Below are 19087 nucleotides of genomic sequence, written 5' to 3'. Positions count from 1 at the left end.
TCTTAGCATGTGCCAGACGCAGCAAACAGGAATCTTCATTTAACAGCAAAAAAAGAGACAGAGGTATTCTCGGTTTTATTTTTTCCATCTCTTCTTATTACTATCAGTAGCTTGGTTTCATTTCTCGTGCCCTGAAGCTTTTCCTGTTTCCTATTCATTTGAATTTGGAAGGATTCCTTCACTTCCCCCACCTTGTTATTCTTGGTTCTCCCACAAACACCTTCCATCTACAGGCCACCCACTGGACATACGGGAATACTGCCCTGACAGCTTTCTCATTCTGTGTACTTGGGGGTAAGGCTGTGAAGGCATCTCAGGATTAACAGGATATGCTGATGTAAAAAATCTTGGTGAGTTAGTTTGCACACTGTTCAGGAACTTGGCAGTAGCTGCAAATTTTCTGGGCTATCTTGGGGAAAAAAATCAATTATGGGCAATTTTTTTTTTTTTTTAATTTTTTGAGGAGCAGGGCCAGTTCTTCCAAATTCATCCCAAACTCTTTGAGCGCTCACTACTCCAGTTCCCAACTTTCATGTTCCATTGGCAGTTGCAAACTTGGATAAGAAATTCTTACTAAGAATGTTCTGAAAGGCTGCTCCCTTCCTGCTTGCAACACCTATCAACAGGTCAAGTTTTTCAACATGGCAATGGTTTCTGCTGTATGCACAAGTACTACCTGTTTTTACTGCCTGTATGTGTTTTCATCAAGAATAGATCTCTAGAAATCAGGATCTCAGCTTCCTTTCAAAAAGTACAAAAATAATGTCTAATCTCTTTCATTTTAAGATCTTGGATGATATCAGAAATTGTCTCACTGCGCTTTTGTGGACAGCTGAAAACACGGCTATAAAGAACCACAAAGAATCAGGTGAACTTCTCCCATTGTCTGAATGGAATGTGATATAATTCTGAAGTCTAGGTGTCCCTGGTCATGTTCAACACCTCCTCTTCCCCATCTTCTTGATTATAAAACCTGCACAGAAATTCAAAGCACAGCCCAATAAAAAAAAATACCATCCCCTTTATCAGGCCTTCCCAGGCTCCGCCTGGAAGTCATTTCTGCCAGGTCTGAACACTGGCGGGAATTTGCTTGAACTTTCTTCGCCTCCACAGGCTTCTCCTGTCCCTATCACCTGCTGTCTTTAGCTGCTGCAAAGTATTTGAGTTGTTCTCCCTGGTTAGCTTGACCCATCCCCCTAACATCCTGTTCATTATAGACCCAAAGACCGCTACAAAAGTACCTGGATTTTCTTCCTCTGGTAGGGCTCTGCTTGCTTGTCTGTGGGTCTGCGTGTTTGGAGCTGTTTCATATTCTGCTGTCAACTTTGCTTGACCACATTTGACCCATTTAAAGATCTTGCCAAAGAGTCCTGAAAATATGACCTTGTTTCCTGCTGTGGACCCCAAACTTTCCACTCAAGTTGACCTTTGCATATAACACTTTAAAAGGGTCATGAAACCAAACAACCAACTTAAGAATCTAAACATTAAAGACCTGGGGGCCATTTCAGAGGTCTAGCCCAACTATAACCCAAACAACATATTGCTCTATAATGCTCACAATAAACCCTGTGGTAGAAGGAATGTTTTCTATTAAGGGCAACCTTACCAATCTGGTAATTTATTGTTCTGGACAGTGTGTGTGTGTGTGTGTGTGTGTGTGTGTGTGTGTGTGTTTGGGGTGGAGGTAGCAGTAGGGGAATTGAGTAAAGGAAAAAAAAAAAGATGAGAATTGGTGACCAGGGGCAGTGACCAGGGGCAGAGACCATGGCTACTCTGTGCCATGGAGGAACTAAATAGTCAAAATGAAAACCAGAGCTGCAGAATCTATTTAAAAAAAAAAAAAATTCCCCTTTGTGTGTTGTTAGCAGCGGGTCTGTACTGACATGAAAGCTGAAATCACTTATTAGCAAAACAATTTTGATTTCTCCTCAAGTTCTTAGCAAAGAGGGAAGGAGTAACACTAGTGAAGCTGGGTCACCCCGACTCCGCCTCCTGACAGCCCAGGCCTGTGGGCCGCCTTGGCCCCTTGGCCTCCAGCTCGTGCTGGCTGGGTGGCCGGCTGGGTGGAAGGGTGCCCGCCCCACCGGCCCCCCGGGGTGGGTCGTCTCGCGGTCCTCGCTGCTAATGGAGCCGCGCTCACCTCTCCAGCCAACAGAGCATCATTTCCGTTCCTTTCAAGTCCTGGCTGTTCAGCAGTTTCCCCCATTCCAACACGGCAGTTCTTCCTCCATAAGAGGCGGCGGGGTTCTCACGGGCGGGACTTCAGGGCCCAGGTCCCGGTCCCTTCTTGGGTCCGCCCAGCCTTCTGCACTCTGCCCTCAGGTTTTCTTGCGCGCCTTTACTCCCTACAGCTCTCCCTCCCGGCCCTGTTTCTGACCAGCTTTTTTTCCCTCCACTAGACAGGTGAAAGGGTAATTAGGAGGAAATCCTGAGAAAGATGCTCCGAAATACTTATAAAATGCTGGAGGTGCAACTGGTGGAGAGGGGCACTTGGCCTGGCCGTGATCCCGGCACCAGGCTTTGACTCCAGGCTGGAGGAGACAGATGGTGAGGTGAGGACCCGTGTGTGACCTGACCGCGGGGCCAGAGCAATCTGCGGGAGCAGGGATGAGCAGAGAACGGCCGGACTGCATTTTAAAACAAACGTGGACGTTCGGGCAGGAGAATAAAAGCATGAAGCTTTACAAATTGGAAGTCAAGACGTCAGTGAAGGGAACGAGCTCAGTCATTTTATTTTAAATTCCCTGCCACATGATAGGGGTGGGCTCTATTAGCTTCCCAAACCTCGCATTCCACATCCGGGGCGGCTCATCCGAAGCTGAAGAGGACAGTCTTGGTCCCTTTCTGAGCATGTGCCTACTGGTCAACTGATCAGATCTGAACTGAGGATAGCGGTGCCTGGAAACATCTCTCTCATTAATCTGCATTTAGAAATAGACAGTTCAGTAGTTTGGATATTATTTTGAGAGTATCTCTTTAAAGTAAAAGCTTATTAATAATGGAAATTATTTTAGGGCAGGGTTAGCTGCATTTTCCTGGGTGTCAAACACATGCTGTTTCCTGAAAATCATAAAATATCTTTCTCCTGTTCCTAGGAGAAGTGACATATTACAGAGACATCCCATTCTGTTGTCACTGTGCTTAACTGTCTTACAGCAAATGTCAATAACGAATTAACTAGCCCTTTGAATGTTTCAAATGTGGCTTTTAATTAAGCATATTAACCTGATGTATCATCATTTGAGCAGAAACTAAAATAAGATTATATGCATTTTAAACTTTCGGATGCCAGCGCAACATGAAAAGCACTTCACAAGGCTTGCATTAATGCGTATTTCATTCTAATGTAATTCTATATTAGACATTCCACTTACGCATGGAGCCAAAATAGCTCCTGCTCTGCAGCACTGCCGATTTAAGTGAGGAAACCACAAGGAATAGAGAGGGGAAGCTTAACTCTCTGTGGATCTCAGCACTGTTGTGTTTATAAAAGAATTCTTTTGGGGCGGACTGCCACCTTTAGATAACAGAGAGAGCGCATATTTCAGGTGGGATCAGGGGTGGATGATCCAGTAGGCAAGGTAAGCACAGTGCTTACCTTGCTTACCAGATCATCTCTAGTGAGCAATTTCACATTTTTCCACTACATCAAAGATTCTGCTTCTAGGTTTGGCTGGCATCTGTCTCTCTTCCAACCCCACAGCACCTTCCCACAGAACCAAAGCCTCTTTTCCAGTTTACAATCCCTGACAGGGACAGATGACCCAGTAAGCAAGGTAAGCACAGGCTTACTCGTGCTTACTTACTAATCTGTAGTGAAATTGTTCTGGTAAGCCAGGTAAAGCACTGTGCTTACCTTGTCTGTTGGACAACCCCCCCTCGGCGTGGGATGGGCTGAGAAAGGATGGACAAAACATTTCTTCTGGACAACATTAACTGATTCGGGGTATTTCTGAGCATAGCGGAGATACTGCCTTTACTCACCCGTAGACTGCGCACCAGTTTTGCTGCACTGAGCTTTCAGCAGGGCTGAGTTGCACAGAGAGGTTAGTGGGGGGGCTGGTGGGCCGCCTTGGCCATGCAGATAAGAGAGCGCGTGTAACATAAACGCGTAAAGAAACTACAGGAGCTAGATGCATGGCAGGGCTACCATAAAGCATCTTGTGCCACATTACTATAGACCTTTTACAGTTTTTACAGCTTCCCGAGTTATTTTTGAGTCAGTGTTAGCATTCAATTATTTCCTGTTGAATAAGGAACAAAACAGGCCTAAAGACTGAAAGAAAAGCTGCCGTGGGGAGCGGGCTCTCCAGATGGACGTTTTCTGGCAGATTGTGATTTGTGACTCACAATGAGCCCAGATTTCTGTGCCATATGGGTGGCAGCAGAGCCTGTAGACACCTATTCAGCCACTCAGACTCCTCCTGAACTCCTACTATGTACCAGTTCCTGGCCGGGCACCGGAGAAATAAAGAAGAGCAAGAGCTAGTCTTTGCCACCAAGGAGTCCATTCATTCATTCAACAAACATTTACTGAGTATCAACTATGTGCCAGGCACTGTGCATCGTATATGAGGGAAGTGGAATGTGTAAACATAGAGTAAATTACCATATGGTATGACAAACTCAGTGATAAAGATAGGGAAAAAATGCTACGCAAGCATAGAGGTGGAAGGAATGACTAATTATATCTGGGGCAGTCAAAGGAATCCTTGCGGAAAAGGTGACCTTCACCCTGAATCTTGAAGAAGGATTAGGGGGTTATTGAGGGTCAAGGAGGGAGGGCAAGGCCATCGCAGACAGAGGGAACAGCATGAGCAAAGTCAAGGAGCTGAGGATCATGTTAGAGAAGAAAAATTAAGAAACTGAATGTGGATATAGCTTGTAGGTCACAGGCAGGAAATGCAGCTGGTGAAATAGCCTGTGCAGGGTCTTCTGTGTCATGTCAGAGGTTTGACTGTATTCTGAATGCTGGAATGGCAAATCCCAGAGCTCTCCCATTTTGATCCTCATGGTAAAACCTGCTGCTGTCTGCTCGATTCTGACTTATAGCAACTCTATAGGACAGAGTAGAACCGCTCCATAGGGTTTCCAAGGCTGTACTCTTTACAGAAGCAGACTGCCACATCTTTCTCCTGCGGAGCAGCTGGTGGATTCAAACTGCCGACCTTTTGGTTAGCAGCTGAGCACTTTACCACTGTACCACAGGACTTCTTACTTAAGTAATACCACCAATAATGACTATGCTTTCTTGACGGTCTTCTGTGTGTCTGCTGACATATACACACACATATATATAGATATAGCTATATCATTTCATTTAATCCTTATATTAATCCTCTGAATATGTATTTATTACCCCCAACTTACAGATGAGCTAACTGTCTTTCAGTGACGTGAAGTAACTTGCTTGAGATCGTAGGGCTATCAGATGGCAAAGGTTATATTCTCTCCACTACTCCATGTTACTTTCAGGGCTTTTCTATAAATTGCATACAAAACACAGGGAATATATTAGAAAAAAGAACAGCTGAAGAGCATGCTGCTATTCTCCAGCATGATCAAGTTCACCTTCGGGAACTAAAGCCTGAGCTTCCTGCTGTGAAACAAGCAGGCCCAGTAAATGGGTGATTTCACACCTACTGGAGTCCTGGTGGCCCCGTGGTTAAGAGCTCGGCTGCTAAACCAAAAGGTCGGCAGTTCGAATCCACCAGTTGCTCCTTGGAAACCCTACCGGGCAGCTCTACTCTGTCCTATAGAGTCATTATGAGTCAAAATCCACTCGATGGCAATGGGTTTATGGGGCAGACTTTGTGGGCAAGACTGACGGGAACGTGAGCATTTCTGTCCGAGTCCAGACAGAGCCCGGACAAGGACGTTCCGACCCGGCAGGAACCGTGCTTCCCCTTTGTGTTCTGATTGGCTCAAATCCTTGCGGTATGCACCACACACAACTGCGTGCTTAGGTGAGTTTGCTTGGTTGTGACTCCCGTGACCACCCCGTCCAAAGAAATACCCAAAATTCAGAGACACAGTGACTTACTTTAAATGTCCTTTTGCAAACTTCTGTAAAACTTGGGTTTGTCCCCCCATTGCTATCTAGCAACCCCATGATGCTCCACGGCTGCCTAATTATTTGGATTGCTTCAGAACTTGGTAGGCAGGAAACCAGTAGTAGCAGTAGTGTTTAGAGTAGAGGCCAAGTTCTTACTTGATCTGAAACTTCAGTTCTAGACTTTCCCTCCATAACAACAGCAACAAACAAAACAAAAAACCAAACCCTTTGCCATGAAGTTGATTCTGACTCATAGTGACCCTACAGCCAAGGCAGCTGTAATAGCTAGAACCATGGTGTACGTTTAAGTTGGGAACCTGGATCTCATCTACAAGCCAGCAGGCTCCTTCGTGGCCTGAGTGGCAGGTCATGGAGGGTGTGCTCGAGGAGGGGTAAGCTACTACAGCCAGGCGAGCCTCATGGCCTGCACTGAAGGACACCAGCCGTGGACTGCACAATGGAGTGCAGAATTCCTGACTCCGAGGCTAACGCTTTCAGTGAAGATTGTATTAATTCATAGCAATGGAGTTAAGTAAAGGTGTTTTATTTATCTGTTATGGTTTACCCTCTTGGCAAAATCGTGTGCATTTTGTAGGCATCTGCTTTGTTATTTATCCAATGGGAAGGAGTCTCTAGAGCCTTGGGTTTCCAGCTGTGTTCTGTGGCATCCAGGATTCCTTGGTGGGTGAGGGGGACCTCGGTGGATGTCATGGGGAGGAGCAGGAGGTAGGGAAGAGGTTGGACTCTAGGCTCTAGGCCTTTCATCCACTCCATGTTCAACTAAAGAAGCTTTGCTTTCATTAATTTTATAAGTGAAAAAATAAAAATCTGCTAAATTGGTGTGGGAAACCCTGCTGGCATAGTGGTTAAGAGCTATGGCTGTTAGCCAAAAGGTCAGCAGTTCGAATCTACCAGGTGCTCTTTGGAAACCCTATGGGGCAGTTCTACTCTGTCCTGTAGGTTCACTATGAGTTGGAATCAACTTGACAGCAATGGGTTGTTGTTGTTTGTTGTTTAAATTGGTGTGAAGAGCATTCACTAGACATAACTTTCTGGAAAAACTTTTACATGTGTTACTCAACTAGACTTCTTGCAGGTTTAATCATTCGGAAATCCAGTTTTGATCCTGTACATGTCTGGAAAAAGTGGACCAAGCATAGCATAAAAAAGTTGTCACAAAGGCCTTGAACTCAGGAGAGGTCTGGACTCACCTTCAAGTCCTTATGCCATGGCCAATGGACTTAACAATGGATATAAAGACAAGGTTTCTGATTTAACAATCCTTGCTACTAGGTTTCAAGAAATAGCATGTTAGCAGAGAGCTGTTGGAAGCTGACATGCTGAAAAGTATTAGCTCTGACAAGGGAGGAAGCTAGTTAAGCCTTAGTCACTCACTGCACTGGAAGGAGTATCTCATAGTGGATAGGAACATGGACTCTGGGATCTGACAGATATAGATTCATGGCCAAGTTTGACCCTTAACTTGCTTTGTGACGTGGAGTCTCAGTGTTTTCTTCTGTAAAATGGGCATAGTATCAATACTTGCCTCATATTGTTACTGTGTAGATTAAATGAAATCATGCATGTAAATGAAATCATGCTCCTGGCAGAAAATAAAGACTCAGTAATAAGAGCTCTGATTATAAAGCGAGTCTGAGTCATTTTGTGTCAAAACCAAAAACTTTTGAGGGCATCAGAGCTTTATAACTATACATATTAACTAATTCATTAGGATGACTCTAAATCATAAAGATGTACCAAGTCACATCTAATAAGACAGAAGACTACGTAATACATTTTAGAAAACTTTTAAGAACAAAAAACACTTTTAAAGAATTAGTTTGTAGAATTCTTGCCATCCATGCAGGAGACCAGAGTTTGATCCTGGCCAATAAATCTCACGGGCAGCCATCATCTGTCTCAGTGGAGGCTTGCACGTTGCTATGATGCTAAACAGATTTCAGTGGAATTTTCAGACTAAGATAGGCTAGGAAGAAAGGCCTGGCAATCTACTGCCAAAAATCAGCTGATGAAAATCCTATGGATCACAACGGTTTGAGCTTGTTGTTCATGGAGTTGCCATGCATCGGGGGCTGACTCAATGGCAGCTAACAACAACAACAAGAAGCTCCAGTTATCTGGAAAATTGACACAAGTTGCACATTACTAGGCCCTGGTGGTGCAGTGGTTAAGCATTAGGCTGCTAACCAAGAGGTCGGCAGTTTGAATCACCAGCCACTCCCTGGAAACCCTATGGGGCAGTTCTACTCTGTCCTATAGAGTCGCTATGAGTCAGAATCGGATTTTAGCACATCACCATGGCAGTGATCATGGTGTGCGGCAAAGTTCTTATTAATTTCATGAAAAAGTAAAAACTCCAAGTTATCTCAAATTGGATGACTAAACTACAGTTAATTGTTACATTTTAAAGAAGATTATTTATGGACTGTAGGAAAGAGAATATCAATTTTGTTAACAAATACTAAGCCCCTACCAGGAACAAAAAGTTGCTAAAATTGCTTGCTGGACTCCAAGAATATGACTGGCATTGCTCCCCCTTGGACTGAATTTTTTCAGCCTCAAGTAAACGAGAACCTTCCCTTTTCCCACCCCTCCCAGCCCGTTATGAACTGGTCACTCTGGATTTCCTGAGTCTTTTATGGCCTTCCGTAAATTGTATCTTGGTACCTGTGTTCTACCTGGATGTCACCTGTGCGCTACCTGGTTGTTACCTGTACTCTACCTGGATGTCATCTGGTAGAATATGAGCTGAAATGAAATGATGCAAAAGGCAAACTTCCAAAGAGTTAAGGAGAACTCCAGCACTCCCGCTACCTGTTCATTTATCGGAGCTGATCATTCACAAATACCCTACAGGAGTCAGGCTGTACTTGAATCTGACAGGGAAGCTCTTTTGCAGAACGTCTGAACTTTCCCAAAGGTTTTCTGTGGCTCTGCCACAGCAGAATTCCCTGGGACACTGGTTAAACATACAAATCCCCCGGCTCTACCCCCAGACTGCCTGAATCAGAATCTTCACAAGTTGGGCCAATGAACTGAACCTTCAACAAGTGCTCCAGGGGATTTGGAGTTGCCTCCATATTGGAAACCCTACTTTAGAGGCAGCTTGACAAACCCCGAGGAAGGTTCTTGGAGAATGAGAGAATGGGAAGGGCAATCAATCCTCAGCCTATGGTAACCTCAATCTTACACCCACGCCCCTTTCTTCCTAGACCTGTGCCCTCTCTGTTGGGAAAGGAGCATCTGCTTGGGTTCTTTGAAAGTCAGCCCATTACTGCTTCTTGTAAGGGCCAGAGTGGACCAGCCATGGATCATGAAGGAGATTCACATGCTTTTAGCTTTTTTGTCCTTGAGAAAAGGGTAAAAGAAGGAAGGAGGGATACTTGAACGCCAATTAAGTGACTTTTGTATATAAGAGACTGATACGGACGTCTCCCTAAATAAAAAGTTCTATTAAAACATATACTTATTTGTATTTGGAAAGGGATGGAATGTGTACTTCTTGTACCAAGCTGAAAAACTGGCTCCGTTATCATAGAGGTCTTGGAGAGGTTCAAGAAAGAAAAGAAAGACCTCTCATATTGATTGCAGTGCCAAAGTGTTATGGTTGTCAACCCAGTTGTGCTAAATACATTTTAGGAGGCTTCATTGTTAGTAAAACTGAATCCTGTTTTTGAATATTTCAGTTTGCATGGAAAAATGTGACAAAGAGAAAGATATTGTAAACGTTTCGGGCTCCATTTGGTTATTGTGTCTTTCTGTGTCAGGCTGAAAATCCTGATAGGCAAACAGGGCAGTGTGATATTTAACAAACACCTTTGTGAAACCCATAAGGGAAAGAAGAAAGGAGGGAAAAGGGAGGGTAAGGGAGCAAGTGAGAGCTAGTCAGCTCAGTTTAATCATTTATTTCTGATTTAACTATTCCCAACCCAAACAGTACGTACAGATGTAGACATGCACGCATTTTTAAATGATTCTTTAGAAATAATGATACACTGAACTGTACCCCAAACCAGGTGATGTCTTATAGGTGTTTGCTTCTGCTCACAGCAGCCACTGGGTAGAAAGAAAATTAGAATGGTCCAGGGCAAATCTATTACTTTTATGGCAAAAACAACTTAAAACAGTCTGAGGGTTGTATATCCAGGCTGCCAAGGTATTAAAATAATCATAAATGTGTGTACGATGCTTGGCAGGTTACCATGATCACACCAGCGCTCCTCATTTTAAAGATTAAAAAGCAGAAATTTAAAAAAGTTAAACGACTTGCCCAAGTCACTCATTTATTGAACTCATGTGTCTTGAATCCAAAGCCCTTCTGAGTTCCACATCACACTGCCTTTAATTTATAACGTAAGAGAATACTGTGTGAACTGAAAATTGGTTACCGAACTTAAAATTGCTTCTCTTCTCTGCTAGGCAGTGCTGGCTTATTAGTGAGTTATAACCAAAGAGCGGTTGAGAATGCTAGGACCCTTCAGGCCCCATAATTTAAATCTTACTGATGCCTCCTACACAAGGCTCTGTGTCAACCAACAGCCTGAGGGGAAAGATTTTGGCTTCCTTATGCCACTACCTGCCACCAATGGCTTCACTCTCAATCATCATCAATAATGATTTGTGAGTCCTCTGGAATCCCGCCTTGCTCTACCTCACAGTAATTTCGTTAGTGCTCCCTCCCAGTGTGGAGGTTCGCCGTGTCACTCCTTGGACAGGTGCCCGGAGCCTCCTTCTTTGCTAGTACGTATTGTCTGTCATCTTTTCCTTTCATAATTAATTGCGATTTGTACAGCTGCGTATGAGCAGGGTGGTTGGAGGCAAGAAATGTAGCTCCTGGCTCTCTTGCTAACCCACTCAGCTCAAGCCTTGGGTGAGGAATTTCTCTGCTTGAGTCCCAGGCTGCTCAATTCTCACTCGGTGGGTGGGCAACGTTCCTTTTTTCCCTCCTCCCCCGTTTCCATTGTACCCCCACGCCCTTCTACATCTGTGTGTGCCTTTGTTTCCTAACACGAATGAATTACCCTTCAGGTCCTTTTTACTGATGTTGTTTAGTAACAAGAGTTGTTACTAAAAGATCAGATTGTCGAGGTGTACTCTGGAGTTCTCAGTAATCACATCTACTCTGATCATTTCCTTTCCTGTCCTAAAGCTGAGCTTGGCTGTATTCAGTGCTGATCGTTAGATTCGTGTTAACAACTGTTGCTCAGTTCCCTGTTTTCCTACAGTTATTAATACAACCCTGGGAGTGACAACTGCTTCTATAAAAGTGTCATGCTGCCTGGATTATGGGGTATGCTACCTACAGATACAGCTCTCACGAAGATGTTAACTGATACGGGGGAAATAAAAAAGCATCCGAGTCAGAGATTAATGTATAGGAGACATCTCAAAAGCATTAAGGACACAACATGAGGACTTTTTTTGCATCATGTCATTGTAAACAAAATAGTAAGTGACTCGGAATCATGGTTGATTAAGTTCATGTTAGAAGCCCTCTCTACTATGATATCAGGCTTAGTCTCCTGGGCACTCTTGCACATTGTCAGCCAACAAACTATAATTTCATGCTTGACTGGCCTAATACAGACTTAGGTTCCCAATTCTGGGTACCAATCATGCCACGGCCCAGAAGTTAAGTGAAAAGCAAATCAATAAATAAAACCATGGGCAGAGGTGGAAAGACAACACTAATCACTAACTTGAAATAGAGCAAGACTTCCGTTGGAACACGTTAGTGTTTTTACTGTCATTTAACTAAAGGATAATTTTGATTATCTGCTGATTCAGCATTTACCAGACATTTATCAGAGCATCTGCTCTATGCTAGGTATGGAGCTAGGACTTGAGGCTATCCAAAAAAAACCAAACCCGTTGCCATTGAGTCGATTTCCAACTCATAGCAACCGTGTAGGATAGAGTAGAACTGCCCCATAGAGTTTCCAAGGAGCACATGGTGGATTCAAACTGCTGACTTTTTGATTAGCAGCCATAGCTCTTAACCACTACACCACTAGGGTTTCTTTGAGGCTATAGTGATGAGAAAATATGTACTAATGAGTGGTTGGAATTTCTCAGTGGAAAACCAGTTGGGCCCCCATCTGAACCGCTTTACAGCTGATGGAGTCTTTAGAGAGACTATCTCAAAGAAGTTGCAGTTCAGGCTGTTGGCAGCTTTCCCATGCTTCTCTGTTCGCACTCTCTTCAAGGTGCTGAAAAGAGACTGCTTTCTCAGGTGCGATTCACATTATTGCTCTTACTGTATTCATCTGTCTATTTTTCAAAGGATACTTAGAAAAGGGCTCCTGCTCAGTCTTATCTCCACTCTTATAGAGATCCCTTAAGATCCAGAAACCTGTCTCCACGGTGCCTTTTCATCTGATTTTCTAAGGTGACAGTATGAATGACCAGAATGAGGAATGTAAAGAAGGGAGATGGAAATTCATTGAGCTTCATTAGTTGTTATCAACACAAAAGGCTTTATTCATTAGAGAAGAACCTACCTTTCATGTATTTTGTGCAGTTAAGATCATCTGGACTTTATACTATTATTTGTGGTAGAACTGCAGTTAAAGCTGAAAAGGGCACTTAATTCTAAGAAAATTCTTTAAAAATTCTTAAAACTATTCCTCTTGCTATCTTTCAGGCTATAAAATCTTTGTCCAAATTCCTTTTGGCACTTCCTATTAAACATAATCCCTTTCTCCAGGTTTATCTCGCACTAGCATTAATTTCATGTGATTGGGAGGCAATTTGCTTTAACTAAGTTTTTTTCTTTTTCTTTTTTTCTTTTTTTTTACTATTTTTCAGTGCTTCTTGTATAGGCCCTTTGAAGCAGAAGGCTTAAAAAGTGCAAACAGTTGATGCGCTGAGCTGCTAACCAAAATGTTGGAGGTCTGAGTCCACCCAGAGGTACCTTAGAAGAAAGGCCCGGTGATCTAACTTTGAAAAATCAGCCATTGAAAATCCAGTGGAGCACAGCTCTATTTCGACATGCATGGGGTCGCCATGATTTGGAACTGACTTGATGGCAACTGGTTTAGCTCCCGTGAACTTTTGTCGTAAGAACATAGACTTAAGATGGGTTCAGTTTGGGAGCCTCAACTGCACAAAAGATTTGTGGTCTTTTGGGTGGCTTGAGGGGGTCCAGGTTTAATAAAAATAATTATCAGTCCATAACTGGATTGAGTTGCAAAAGGAGGCAGGAGAGTCATTCTAGGTCGTGGCTGTACAATGCAAATTTAGACTGAAGAATGAGAATTTTATTCCTTGCAATGGTCATTACTGGGTACCTGCCAGTTTAAACACACTTGGCAAGAGGTGACAAGTTGCTTGCCATGGCGTTATGAGCAGGGAAACTATGGTAAAGGGGCTAGGGGAGAGATACGGGGAAGAATAACATTGGCTCCAGATAACCATACTAAGAATTAAAATTCCTGAGAAATTTTTGAACCCTGCTCAAGTAAATGGAAGATAGTTTACTTACGAAATCTCCTCTCCAATAAACAAATGTAGAAAATAGTGCTATATGGGTGCTAGGGATCCAATCCTTTCACAGTGATGTAATTAACTAAATATATTACAATTGTTGTTGTTGTCAGGTGCTGTTGAGTCAGTTCCGACTCATAGCAACCTCATGTACAACAGAATGAGACATTGCCTAGTCCTGCACCACCCTCATAATCATGTTTTGTTTGAGCACATTGTTGTAGTCCCTGTGTCAATCCATCTCATTGAGGGTTTTCCTCTTTTTCTCTGACCCTTCACTTTACCAAACATGATGTCCTTCTCCAAAATATGTTATAACAAGAAGAGTGTGTGTCTTTATCATGGTTTCCTACAGCGCTTACTGACATGGACAGGAGTGGGTCAGATTTTGTGAAACCCAAAGGTTACCCAACTTGGAGCACCCTCCTTAACAAAAAGAAGACAAATTTTGAATATAAAATAAGCACAGGCCCCTTAGAAGGGGCTGTGCAAGCGAAGAACCATGAAACTTGAGCTTGATTGATTTCTGATGAGTCCATCTCTGGATGTGAAGCTGTCATGGAGCTCTCCTGCCTCCTCAGCCCGAGTGAGCCTGGAAGGTCAGAGACAGCTTTCTATGACTCAGAGATTGTCCTACAGCTATACAACCAGCAGAGGTAAGTGTGGAAATGATGGTCCTGAGGTTCCTAGTTTACTGAGCCCAGCTAGCACATCTCAGTGCTTTGCTGACCATCATAGAAGCTGCTGTCTGGATCCCTTAGGCAGGGACCTCGCAGTGAAACAAACATCTGAACTTCTGCTTCCTTATGACCAGCAGGCCCTGATCCATAATTCACTAGCTGGAAGGTTCCTCGTGAGGTACTTATAAGGCTTGTTGCTGACATGTTCCTGTTTATTGTTGGACCACCTTAGATTTAAAACACTTTACCCAATGCCACTATCTAGCGGCATCCTCAAATAACATTCAAGGCCAAACAGCTGCGAAAATCCAGATCTGCCAAGATTAATTTGAGCAAGTTGTTAAAATCAGGCAACACTTCTAGACACATACCCCTGTGCACATCATAAAATATTGCCTTATTTTAAAAGACTGAGGGAACTAAAAATGAGCTTCAAAAATTCTCCCTGTGTGATCTAGTGAATCACTCAGGTTGGATATGGTGTGGCTAAAGCATGTTCAAGTTCAAATACACTGTCACACACGCACACTCATAAAAATGTGTCTCTTCTTTTATTCCTTTTTTCCGTTCTGTCAGTGAACAAATTGTCAAAACAACCCTCAAATGCTAGATGATATAATCCTTGAATGCGAGTAATATAAAAATGACTGTAATGATGTAAGTGATACCATGGCCATCCACGGCACCAGCACTTTAACTGTTTCTTAAATCTGCCACTATCCTATTTTCAGTCTTTATTCCTTTCTTCTCTGAAATGACTGATATGGGCAGCTTGGACGTCCAGAGGGAGAGAAAATGGTTTTGACTTTAATGGATGGTTTGACTCTGCAGTGCACCCCATAGACTTAATACCAAAAGGGGTTACAGATGTCCCCCCCCCGCCGCCGGATTCTCTTCCTCTTTATTCTTGAGGAGACTAATGGTATGTGATCACGTGCACATGAGCATGTGTGTGACGGGAAATGTTAAATTCCCTTTGATTGTGTGTGTGTGTGTGTGTGTGTGTGGTGGCAAAAGCAAGAGAGCATTCTTTTAAAATTCTTTTCTGTTTCTAGGCAAAGTGTGGGTACAGAGGGCAAGAGTGAGTCAATGCTCAGGGTAAGGTGTTCTACCAAGATGTAAAGAGGAAAACCTAATCTTCAATAGCTAGGGGAGAACTGCCACAGGTGGTCGTCGATCAAATCAATGACATGGCTTCATAATGTGATCTCGAATTCAGCAAGAAAACACTATGGAAAGCAAATTGCAGGAGTCCCTGTTTTGTCCCCCCAAATGAATTTAAGGGGTCTGCTGGAACTTAGAGAGCTATGAAGGTGGCATATCTACCACTGATGCTTCTGATGGAATCAAAGATGATTCATGGTTATGTATAAAGAGAAGCACTTTTGTCTGCTATTCATACATCAAACATGACAAACGATACAGATTATCCCCTAGGGTATTTACCCAACAGGCCTGCCTCAGAAGCATGGTTCTAGGTCCCAGGAGTTCCCATACAAGGAGTTTCTGTCTGTGACCTGAACAAGGCTCTGAGCCGAATACCTGAGCAACATTCTGTCTAAAATTACAGCCAGGTGTAGTGATCAATGATCTGAACAACTTGCAAGTTATGGCTGAAAGAATGGTTTACCCATCAAAACCGTGTAACTCCCAGCCTAATTATGACTATAGTTTTTGGGCTGGGAATTATTTAAACCAAAGATTATTTATAAAAGGAACAGCAGGTAGAAGAATCATGTAAATTAGATTCATTAAATGGACAGATTCATTCACAGTACATTTTGGGATAATTTATGCCAGTTTTCTCTGATGTCATCTGTTGTTCAGGTTACTAATTAGTCATGCTCATTAACTGATGGAGGTTACTTTGTCCATTGGCAGAGGGCTATTATTTGCAACAGCCCCTATGAATATTGAGCTTTCCTTATGGGTACAATGGTTTATTTGCAAAAATGTAATTCTTATTTTCCCAAACAATTCAATATCCTGATGCATTTAGCATTGTATTCTCAGGAAGTTTGCAAAGGAACATACATATATATATATATATATATATATTTATTTTTAAACTAGTGTGTAAACAGTCAAGACCAAAAGAGAATAGGGTAAACAGTTCATTCCAACATTGTCGTGTTTTCTGCTAGAACTAAAGATAACATTTTCAAATACACCGAGATGACTTTTTTATAAGTTATGAATCTCTTGAGAAACCCAATATGATGATGCCCATTTATACGATTCTGTAAGAAAATTAGCTTTAAAACTCTGTTTTACAAGTCCACCACATGTAAGAAATGCATGTATCTACATAGATATGCTATATATCATTTAAATCTTTGATATTCCTGGTATAGCTTGCAGTTCTTTATGAGTCTCAGTTTTGTGTAATTTAGTGACTGTGACCTTGAGAACGTAAGAAGAATGGTGTCAATTATTAATGTTTTTCCTCTTTTAAAAAACAAAATTGTGTCCTGGCATGTACTTGTTCTTTTTTTTAAAAAAAGGACTTGACTCTGTGCAGTGTTACTCTGACATCACTTCCCCATTTGTAATTTTTTTCTTGTTTCAGTGTGTTGGAGAAAAAATTAAAGTTTTACGTAGTCCTTGAAAAACATTCAACCAAAAAATAACAATCACAACATTCTAAACAATTTTTCCTGAATATGAATTCTGGAGGCAGTAAAATTGGTGAGAAATGATTTACATAAGAACTGAATGAATGAAGGAATATCCAGCACAACTCTTGAGCTTTTTATTTCCGTGACAGAATGGATAGAACACTGAAGCGGAAAACGCTGAATGTAGATTGGATTTGACATAGACAAGTGAAGATATCAAGTAAACCGCATCTGTATGTCTGGAGTTTGACAGGGGTATAAATTTGTGACTCATCTCTGTTTCCATGTTATTTTAATCCAAGGGTGTAGATGGAATTACTTAGGGATAGAGAATAGAGTGAGAAACTATTAGGGCCTTGGATAGAACCTTGATTAAATCCATCATCTAACAGACAAAGAAAGATGAGTCTTAGAATGACCAGAGAAGTAAAGGAAACTGAAGAGTGTTGTGTCAGGGAAGACAAACGAAAGAGTATTACAAAAGGAAGTATCACATGCTGCTAAAAAGATATTTCAGAAGAGACCTGAAAAATGTCCATCTGCTTCAGAGATATGGAGGCTATGGTTAACCTAACAAGCTGCCTTAGTAAAGCAGCTGACGTGGAAGCCAGATCTACGTGGGAAGAGAGCAAATGGAAACAGTAAGTATAGTCAACTTTCCTGAGAAGTTTGACTGTGAAGGAAAGGAGATGGAAGAAGATAGATGAAGAGTTAACAGGCTAATGGAAGTATTTATTTATGCTGTTATTGTTAAATGATTAAGACTTAAACATGTTCAAAAGCCAATTCAAAGGACCTAGTTCAGAAGGAATTGTTGACTCTAGAAGACCAAGAAGATTGGAGAGGATTTAATGCAAAGGGCATGTGGAAAGATTGGAAGGAAAAGAGAAGGTGAAGGAATCAATTGGTTTTACTTTATGTTTGACAGAATGTTGGGAGCCATTCCCATCTAGGTTTCTATAGTCTCTGTGAAGTAGGAGGTGAGCTCATTTGTTGGGAGTAAGATGGGAGGTTAGGGAGCTGAAGGTGTGAGGAGAGTGAAGATAGGTTTGAAAAAGTAATTGAAATAAAAAATGACGAGAGAAGTGAAATAGGATAGTCAGAATTAGTAAGGTTCATTCGAGGTTGGTGTTCAAGAACTTATAAGAAAATCAGTCTTCACTGGTGTGTAACTCTCTCCAATAGGGCAGAGCTACTCAGAGGCAATCCGCTCAAAAGCAGAGAGTTGGGTTCATCGCTGATTGGGGTTTTGCCAGGTGGGCAGATCAAAAGATAATGGGCAAAGGAATCTGGAGTGTCTGCGAGGGCGTTATTGAAATCATGGAGCATGGATTCCAACCTACATAAGGAGGGACATGAAGAGAGGGTAGACATTAGTGAACTAGAGCCCCTATCAGGTCAAAGAAGGGTCTCAACTATTCATATGCACCTTTAATATAGTTTGTCGATAAACCAAAACCTGTTGTCATTGAGTTGATTCCGACTCATAGAGACCCTACAGGACAGAGTAGAACTGCCCCATAGGGTTTCCAAGTAGTGGCTGGTGGATTCAAACTGCCAACATTTTGGTTAGCAGCCAAGCTCTTAACCACTGTGCCACCAGGGCTCCAATTTGTCTATAGAAGGAAGAAAAAGAAATGTCTTCTTCAAAGCTATCCCTTTAATGCCACTTAGTATAAAGACATTCTTCTTGATGAAGTCCAAGAGCAAAAGAAAACTAAATCCAATTTTAACAAATCCCTTTCCTCCCCGCAAATCTATGAGGGCCCAAGCATATGTAAAACAAATGTCAAAGACAAGCCCAAGTTTGACTATGTTCTCCTCTGAATATAGATTCATCCCTACATACCAGTTGAAACTATCTCGGCACAAAAAACTTAAAAAAATCCCAAACTCCCTCAAAGCTCTGTTCTTCTCATTTTTACTAAGGATTAGCAGACATCATTGTATACAAAGAACTGTAATCCAAATTAGGAAACAAACGGAAGATGAGGATGAAAACCATAATTTTACTCAAAGGGGAACATCCTTTAATTTTTCCATTATTTTCAGTAAAATGAATGCTGAGCTAATTGCTAGAGAAAACCTATTCTTCATGTTGCAAAAAAAATTTTAAAAGAATCATTATAAAGTTTCATTTCGTTTTCTGCACAGTGTGGCCTTTTTATATTATTTTATTTAAACCTTTTGGGTAAGATGAAAAGGGAAAGAACTAAAATGCTAGC

At 42.1% G+C, this 19087-nt stretch overlaps 1 protein-coding gene and 1 long non-coding RNA gene across 2 annotated transcripts in view; one reads left to right on the top strand and one right to left on the bottom strand.

The window, feature by feature from the left end:
- The window catches only part of SLC9A9 (solute carrier family 9 member A9), a 659769-nt gene that overhangs the window by 68730 nt on the left and 571952 nt on the right, over positions 1-19087 (bottom strand). The gene's annotated exons all lie outside the window — the stretch shown is intronic.
- LOC126066359 (uncharacterized) lies at positions 308-12919 on the top strand. The gene is made up of 3 exons (XR_007515069.1): positions 308-350; positions 787-868; positions 12887-12919. It is a non-coding gene; the product is annotated as an uncharacterized LOC126066359 (long non-coding RNA).

This window comes from Elephas maximus, chromosome 23 (assembly GCF_024166365.1).
Source record: "Elephas maximus indicus isolate mEleMax1 chromosome 23, mEleMax1 primary haplotype, whole genome shotgun sequence".
NCBI lineage: Eukaryota > Metazoa > Chordata > Mammalia > Proboscidea > Elephantidae > Elephas > Elephas maximus.
The sequence above is the reverse complement of the archived record's forward strand: the minus strand, read 5'-3'. Positions and strand labels throughout refer to the sequence as shown.